The 9456-nt window shown below is 36.5% G+C and overlaps 1 pseudogene; it reads right to left on the bottom strand.

Moving 5' to 3' along the window:
- Positions 1–240: 240 nt before the first annotated feature.
- On the bottom strand, positions 241–1004 carry LOC145163275 (serine/threonine protein phosphatase 2A 57 kDa regulatory subunit B' epsilon isoform pseudogene; annotated as a pseudogene).
- Positions 1005–9456: the final 8452 nt, after the last annotated feature.

Genomic DNA, 9456 nt, shown 5'->3' with positions numbered 1-9456 from the left:
TTTGAAAACATCCCTATGATGATGTTAAAATCATGACCACGTTTACTTATTATCAACCCAATAACTCTATTTCAACAAAAATAGAAATTACTCTAAAAGGGAAAACATGAAAAAAAAAAGCAAACCGTTGTGCTCTGTCAGGCTGTAGGAGAAAATGACTCATACCTCTTCCCTTTCGGATCTTTGAAAGTAGCAAGAACTCTAGGTGGGAGAAAGGGTAAGAATGAAAAAAAATGCAATTTAATTAACCATAACTATATCATCTCCTCCCCCATCTGATGCAATTGCTTCAAGTTTCTTCCAAGTCAACTCTCGTTGCTCAAGCATTTTATTAGACATGGCTTCTTTTTCCCCAGAACTGATTACTGCATTCTTCAAAAAGGTCTGAATCCATTTCAATGAACAATTTTCTTACATTTCTAGTTAAGACATTGATAGCAGTGTTCCAGTGACCTCTGATGTTCTTCTCTAAGGGTTCAAAGAGGATAGGTAAAATGATGTCTCGATTCTCTACAATCAAGTCCGCAATATGTTCATTGTTCCACAAGAAAAGCACCCGTTCTGTAACCTACAAGTCATCTTGAAATTAACAAACTTTTTTGGATACCAAGTATTTTAACAATATAAAAGATTATGAGTAATAAGTAATAACAAACCTGGAAATTAGGGCTATTAATGCAGCGTCCGATTTGTCTAAAAAGAGGAATCATGCATTGTTGAAACTCTGTAGGTTGTGTTTCATCAAGAACTTCTTCTAATTCACTAAGAAACAGAATCCCTTTACCACAGTTAGTAACAGGCCAATATTTCAATAACCCTCTAATCACAATATCAACCAATTTATAATCTTTTTCAAAAAATTGAATTATACAGTAAGAAAACTGTTGATGATAGTAATTAATAAATTTGGCTTTATGAAGTGGTATAAGTGCCCTCATAAGGAACAACTTATTCTCTTCTTTCATTGGAACAGCAAACCCATTTCTTATACTTCCAAGAACCATTGATGGGCTAGGGTTACTGCGCCGACAAACTGGAAAGGAGAGCCAAGCGATTGAATACAGACAACTAGGGCTTCATATAATCTCAATCACATATAGTCTTCTCCTTCTCTCTTGATTCGAGCCCTCTTTATGCACGTATATGTGTGTGTATCGGTAACAAAAACAAAAACCAACCTCTTAAATCAGAATTGCAGGTGAACATGTAGATGGCGATAATGGCTTGGTGTTTTTCTGAAGAAAGCGGAGAGATGAAGGGAATCACAAGTGGTGTTCTGTCACAATCCAAACTTTCGATCGTGGTGGTTGTCTTCTACAACTGTGGGTGGGTAGGGTTAATAAAAATGAATTAGGTTTGAATTAAAACCGATCTCCTATTTAAAGGGATGTTATTTAGTTTAAAAATTTACCAAAAATAATTAATAGCTAAGATTACAAAATTACCATTGTCTAGATTTTTGAAATGATTGGCCTAGAGTGATTCCTACATCCACACAATAAATAGTTTAAACACATGAACTTAGCTCTCTCTCTCTCTCTCTCTCTATATATATATATATATATATATATATATATATATATATATATATATATATATATATATATATATATATATATATATATATATATATATATATATATATATATATAATTTATACTTTATTTTAATACGTAAATATGCTATTATAAATTATAACTTGTTCATACGAACTCCGTTTTTGACGTTATTTCTATCCACACGTAGCTATCGACGAGATCTAGAACTTTCGTTTAGACTCCGTCGGCTAACCTTCACTTTAATTTTCATCCATATTTTTATAAATTTAAATGATTTTGCTAAAATCGTAACTCTTTTGTACGGACTCCGTTTTTGACATTCTTTTTCTCAAAATTCTTATTTTAAAGAGTACTACGATTTTCTTTTTGGTGTCTTTAGTTAAAATTCAACTATTCTTTTCATATCTTTTTACGTCACACATTCCTTGTGTGCGACAAACTTTTATATTTTATAAAAATTATATCTAATTCATACAGAGTCGGATTTCTATGAAATTTATATTTTCGGGATCGGGGCGACGTGTAATTTCTATATATATATATATATATATATATATATATATATATATATATATATATATATATATATATATATATATATATATATATATATGTTTTGTCGCATTTATTTTTACGATTTACGGAGGATTCGACTGATTCTTCCTATTTTATTATATAATAATAATCATAAAACACATAATATTCACATAATTTTTCTTTATTACGTCAAATAGGTTACAATTGTTGACCCTAACTATTACATCATTTTATTAATGCTTAGCGAGAAACGCGGGCGTTACAATTCTCTCCTCCTTAGGATGATTGATGTGTGTAAAACCGACTTGTTTTATTCCTACTCCAAAAATATAATTTAAACACACAAAGGCAGTGAACCTGTCATTTAGTGGTATAGTTGAATAAGTAGGATGTCGAACTCGAGGAACGGAAATTAACCTGATAACTAATTTTAACTAACAAGTAATAAAAGTAAGAGGGTTTTCTCTAGTTTTACAAGACTAGAAACTTAAACACACCAACTAATAACCAATTAACTAATTAACTAAACCAAGTAAAAATTCACCAAATTTAATAAAAGGTTTCTACGTAGGTTCAACTCATTCACTCCTATGGTTAATTTTATGGCAAAACAATAGATTAGTTATTATTGGTTACCGATTAAGGTGATTAGATTCGCATTCGCTACTACCAATCCTTAGAAAATCAATTAACTTAAGCAGTGATCAAGTGTTTAAGCTAATTAATCCCCTAGTTCAATTATTCGGATTAAATAAGACTTGTAATTGGTTAATTAAATTACTAATTCAATTACCCTCTTGTTGTTGGTTTATCAACAAGCTCACACATTAATTTACCTACTCTCTAATTAATCCTAGTTTCATAGTCATTAGTCCTAGGCACATAACAAGTGTTCACATAAATCATATGAGGTAAACAATTAAGAGATGTTCATGCAGCCTAATTGCCTTCCTATTAACAGAGAATAGTTATGGTTAATGCATAAGGATTTTTAACAAGCTTGATTTAACAAATCACCAATTAACAACTAATCAAACCATAGAATTAACCCATAAGAGTAAAATCGTTTTCCCTAAACAGAAACTAGTAAGTTTAGCTCATGATTACAGCAGTCAAAAAGCTAAGAACGAAAGTAATTAACTCAAACATTGTTCAATTCAAGGTAAGTGGAAAATTTAGACCTAATTGCCTTGAATCTTCTAAGAATGAGAAATTCGGGTTCCTCTCGCGTCTTCAGGTCTTCAAGGGGTTCCTTGGTCGCAAAGTGTCTTCCAGAAAAGTCAGAAAAGATAGCTGATTCGGAATTTATCCTCTATTTATAGGATTCTCAAAACAGGGACAACTTGGCGAGTAGATACCCAACTCGCCGAGTTTCTTTGTAAAATCCGTGTACGGCAAGGGCTCTTCTTATTGCTTCGCAAACATTCGTGGACACTCGCCGAGTAGACGATTGGACTCGCCGAGTAGCTTCAGGTTTGTACTTCTTTCTTCATTCTGCAGCTTCTAATTGCATCTCCTTCCTCCTTTTTGCTCCCGAGCTTGACTTCTGGACTGAAAATACAATTTAAACATTATTAAGTACCTTTTTTCCATAATATGCAAATAATTAGCTAATAATTTATAAAAATCTATACTACATATATGGCTAATTTTGCACATATCAAAATACCCCACACTTGACTTTTGCTTGCCCCCAAGCAAAACTGAATTTTTACACACTAGAATCACATAAGACAATCCCAATCAAACCCAGCCATTATGCCAAGACCGCAACGCATGCATTTGTGTCTAAATTTTTCCTAAACAACCCCCTCATCCTAAATACTCACAATCCTCATAAACACTCGCCCACTTCTTTCGACAATGCTCATTTTATGCATCCCTCCGAATCCATCCTCAGAAAACTCCCTTAACCTCAAGGTATTTTTGGTCGAGCAACCCAAGCATACATAATCTAGACAATTACAATTTTTGATACCACTATGAAGCTTTTTGGAATTTTTCTCCTTCTTGATAATTTGAACTTTGATTTCTTTGAATTCTTCAACATTTCCACCTTTTCGATTTTCTTTGATTTTCTTGGGTATCTTCACTTTTGATCCTTCGGAATTTTTTATCTTTGATCTTTATACTTTGTACTCCAAAAATTCTTAAACTTTTCTTGTAATTCTCTCTCTTTTTTTCACATGTACCTCACTTTTTTCTCACTCAAAACCTACATGCTTAAGCAGGAGCGCTCAACTTCAACCCTTATTGGTTAGAACATTAGTCTTCCTGGATACATTTCAAGTACACGATGCTAAACATGTTGCATCCCTCAAACTAAGCGAGGTTATGTTTTTGTCTCATGATTTCACTAGAATAGGGAGGCCACAAATGCACTAGAACGTATATAGGCTCAACTAAACATTTGGGTCTTCATGCATCATCAAACATAATACTTAGCATGATTCCTAATTGCTTTTTACCAATATTTCCTAAATTAAAATCCTAGCAGTATTAATGCAAAAGTTTTTTTTCAAAAATTAAGCCCAAATTAGGATTCTAACTTAACTAATATAACCAACCCCCTACCCCACACTTAATTCATGCAATGTCCCCATTGCATGTTATGCATGAAAAAAATGCAAAAGATAAAGAGGGAATTGGAACAAACTCCCCTGGGATAGCAGTGGCGAGGCTGATCATCTTCAATGTATGTCAATCTTCAAATGACTTTAGACATGGGAACAGCTCATCTATGCCTTGGGTATCATGTCGCGTGTGGAAAAACATGTAAATAGCTCCAATTATTAAGGAAAAAAACTCTCAGAAATCTCCAGGAACTAATCTTCATGAGATTATGAGTAAAAACTACAGCGAATGTGCCCAAAATCCGAATCATGTGAGTGTAATATTGATGGACTCGTCGAGTAGAACGGGTACTCGGCGAGTAAATTGACTTCAAGCAGAAAATCGTAATATTGCAGATAGACTCGTCGAGTTCGATATGTGCACTCGGCGAGTAGGGTGCTGAGTGGAAAAATAATGTGCTGCTTTTCTGCCTTTGCTAATGTGCTGGAATATAGCAATTCAGCAATTCTTCTTTGATTCCTTCAGTAAATAACACATTTTGTCACCCTTATTTCTAACGGACTCGATCTTAAACTTGAAATTGCATACTCTCATCTAGACCCGACCCTCACTCTAGCCTTGACCAATGAGACTCTTAAAATGCATCCTAATCTTCAATCCTGAAAAGAAACAAGGCAACCACAGTAAAAGAAAACAAGCACACTCCTAATTAAGTTGTAAAACATAAAAGTTCAAAACACAAAACCATCAAAATAAAATAACATCCAAATTAAAAACATAAAATTTCAATCTTCTTGAACATCATCTCCTCCAGCTCCACTCCCACTTGCTTGATTGTTCCTCCGCTGCACACGCTCCTCCCAACTCATCACATACGGGAATCCGGACCCGGGCCTTGGTGCAATATTCATTTATTCAAAGAGATAAAAAAATGACTCGTTGTGATAATTCATACTTCTACCAAGGTCATCTTGGTATCTTCTTTCCTCAACGTGGTACCAATCCATATGCAACTCATCATCCACCGGAATGACCGGTGGATCTTCTCGGAATTGCTCCCTCCTTTGCCTCACCCTTCTTCCCGGATCCTCCGGAACCAACACCTCGTCCTCATTTGGGATCCCAAATGCATCCCCAAACTTCTCCACAATCCTTGCCCTCCTAAATAATGTAACGCTAAACGGAGGGGGAGAAATCATTGTCAATGCCCTGCTTCTTGCCTATCCAAAATCCCATAAGACTTTGCCAATCTTGTAACAAACATACCCCCAGTAATTTTGGAGGTAACTTTTTCCTTGACCGCTCCTTCCGCAAGGTACTTTGCCATGCAATAAGGTAAGTTGCAAAAGACGTCCGATGTGATAATGCTCCACCAATAAAAAATGTCAAGAGTGGGGACTTTGTCATCATCCTTCCTCATGTTGATGGTGCTAGCAACGAGACAGTGGATAAGACGATGGATGGGTGAACGGATAAAGCCTTCTTGGGCGGAAGATGGAATATAGACCCGGTTGGCGATAGTATTCCACCAAGTAGAGGCAACAACTCCCTCGGGTAAATCCTTATGGCATTGATCCAAAAAGTCCTCGAAATCCTCCGACATGATCACGTTTTGATCATAAATCCCAAGTCTCCATGCAAACTCCGCCATGCTGCATTGGCGTAGCTCTCCTCCTAGGCAAAAACTGATAATATTCGGGCTATAGTAATCACTACCACCCCGGAATGAGATGTAGCAAAAAACTCCCAACATAGCTCTTGGAACACGGGCTCTTGCATCTTGAATAACCGAAGCCACCCATCACAAATGATTGTTATTCTCCCATTTACATAAGACTTCACCAAGTAAGGAGTTAGTTCCTCCTCCAGCCTTGTCTGATTCATCCAATCCTAATTAATTGCATTGGGAACATACATCTCCTTCTGTTTCTAGATTTCTAGCCTGCTTTTTGCACGAACTTGTGAAGATTTTGAGGTAATTTACAGGAAGTTAAGCCATGTAATGTCTCCATATCCACCTCCTCTTGAACTCTCGCCACGTCTAGACATAATTCCTGCAAAACAAAATCAAGAAAACAGCAAACCAAACCCAGAACATAAGTAAAATAGGGCAACTGTGATGTGTACTCGCCGAGTTCATGAACTACTCGGCGAGTAGTATGAACTGCGAGTTCAAGTTTTCCATCGGTCAAGATTAATCCATCCAAACACTGTAATTTGTGCAGGGGTTTGCTATTCTACATCTATTAAGCACAAATTCACAAGAAATTTTGTCCAAAACCTCCTAATTTATCCTAAAATCAAAATCCTAGATTTGGAGAAAACCCCCAAATCCGATTTTCTGCAAAATGACTACTATAATCTGCCAGGTTATGATCTTTAGTAAGAATAGAGTAGAAAAACATTACCTTTTTGTTTGTAAGAGGAAGAACTAAGGAAAGAATTGAGAATTTGCTTGAGAGAGACTTTGCTCGGCGAGTATGTGCTAGGAGGCGGATGAATGAATTGATTAGGGTAAAAGAGAACCCTATTTACAGATTGTAAAAATATTTTTTTTTCAGTTAAAATTATGGACTCGCCGAGTAGGATATCCTACTCGGCGAGTAGAAGCGCGAATCTGCGAATTTGCGTGTATTTCAGAAAAGACTCGCCGAGTAGTGCATGAACTCGGCGAGTAGCTAACTCAGTTTAACTAAAATTCGAATTTGATTTTTTAGCCACCACCCCACACTTAAGCATTGCCTATCCTCAAGCAATCAGTTTAAGCATAATTTCAGAAAAAGATTGATAAAAATAGATCCTAAAAGTGGAAAACAAAAATAAAACAAAGGAAAAGAATGCAAACTCTAAACTCGGGTTGCCTCCCGGAAGCGCTTCTTTTTAAGGAGTCATTAGCTGGACTCCTTCCCGCTTACGTTTCTGTACTCCCTTCCAGCATTAGCCCTTCTTAAAGTTCTTCATTTCTTGGAATTCCTTCTTCATATCTTTTCACCCTATGACCATTGACCTTGAAAGGTGTTCCATCTCTTGATATTAGCTCAATAGCTCCATGTGGAAAAAATTTCTTTACTATAAATGGACCATCCCAACGTGTTTTAAGCTTGCCCGGAAAAAGTTTGTGCCTTGAATTAAAAAGTAACACCTTTGTCCTTCATAAAAGTCCTTATCGCCCCTGAGTCTTTTGTCATGCCAATTCTTGGTCTTTTCTTTGTAAATCAAGGAACTAGTGTATGCCTCATTCCTTAGTTCTTCAAGGGCATTCATTTGCATCAATCGATTATTTTTCAGTTCGGCCAAATCGAAGTTACACATCCTTAAAGCCCAAAATGCTTTGTGCTCAATCTCAACTGGCAAGTGGCAACTCTTCCCATAAACCAACCTATATGGTGTAGTACCAATAGGTATTTTGAAAGCTGTTCTAAACGCCCAAAGTGCATCATCAAGCTTATCCGACCACTCCTTTTTGTTACTTCCAACCGATCTTTCTAGTATTCTCTTTAACGCCCTATTTGTAACTTCCGTTTGCCCACTCGTTTGAGGATGATAGGATGTTGAAAATCTATGGTGGACACCATATCTTTTTGCAACACCTTAGCTAATTGATCATTGGCGAAGTGGGTGCCTCTATCACTAATTAGAGCCCTTGGAACTCCAAATCTTGAAAATAATTTCTTGAGAAAACATACCACTACACGAGCATCATTCGTGGGTAATGCTTGTGCCTCCGTCCATTTGGATACATAGTCGACTGCTACCAAAATATATTTATTTCCCTTTGACATTGGAAAAGGTCCCATGAAGTCAATTCCCCAAACATCAAATATTTCACAAACTTGAATGCTATTTTGGGGCATCTCGTTTCGTGATGAAATGTTTCCCGATCTTTGGCATGAATCGCATTCTTTGACAAATTTTGTAGCATCTTTAAATATAGTAGGCCAATAAAAACCCAAATCAAAAACCTTCTTGGCCGTATATTGCGCTCCATGATGTCCCCCGGTGGGCCCGCTATGACAATGCTTCAAGATTTCCCGACTTTCTTTCCCGGATACACATCTTCTTATCATGCCATCCGCACAGCTACGAAAGAGGTATGGCTCATCCCAAAAGTAATGCTTAATTTCTGAAAAGAACTTCTTCTTTTGTTGGTGGGTCAAGTCTTTTGGGATGTATTCACTAGCTAAATAGTTAGCTATATCTGCAAACCATGGAATCTCTCCTGCTATAACCAATAAGTATTCTTCGGGAAATTCATCTCCAATCTTGGTTTCTTCTAACTCTTCCAAGTGCGGGTTTTCCAATCGCGAAAGATGATCGGCGGCCACGTTTTCCATCCCCTTATTATCTCGTATTTCAATGTCAAATTCTTGTAGCAGCAACACCCAACGAATCAACATTGGCTTAGCATCTTGTTTAGCAAAAAGATACTTAAGGGCAGAATGGTCGGTAAAAACTATGGTTTTTGACAGAACCAAATATGAGCGAAATTTATCAAATGCAAACACCACTTCTAGTAACTCCTTTTCTGTAGTAGTGTAGTTTTCTTGTGTGGGGTTCAGAGTCTTGCTTGCATAGTAAATTGGCTGAAAATGCTTGTCAATTCTTTGCCCCAAAACAGCTCCCACCGCAAAGTCACTGGCATCACACATGAGCTCAAAAGGAAGACTCCAATTTGGGGCTACCATTATAGGTGAGGTAGTCAAATTTTCCTTCAACAATTGAAACGCATCAAGACATTCTTTAGAAAAGTTGAATGGGGCGTCCTTCAAAAGAAGTTGAGTCAAAG

The sequence above is a fragment of the Lactuca virosa genome, chromosome 3 (genome assembly GCF_052849685.1).
Source record: "Lactuca virosa cultivar CGN04683 chromosome 3, Lactuca_virosa_CGN04683_v6, whole genome shotgun sequence".
NCBI classification, from domain to species: Eukaryota; Viridiplantae; Streptophyta; class Magnoliopsida; order Asterales; family Asteraceae; genus Lactuca; species Lactuca virosa.
Note: the sequence above shows the minus strand (reverse complement) of the source record. Positions and strands in the feature narration are given on the sequence as shown.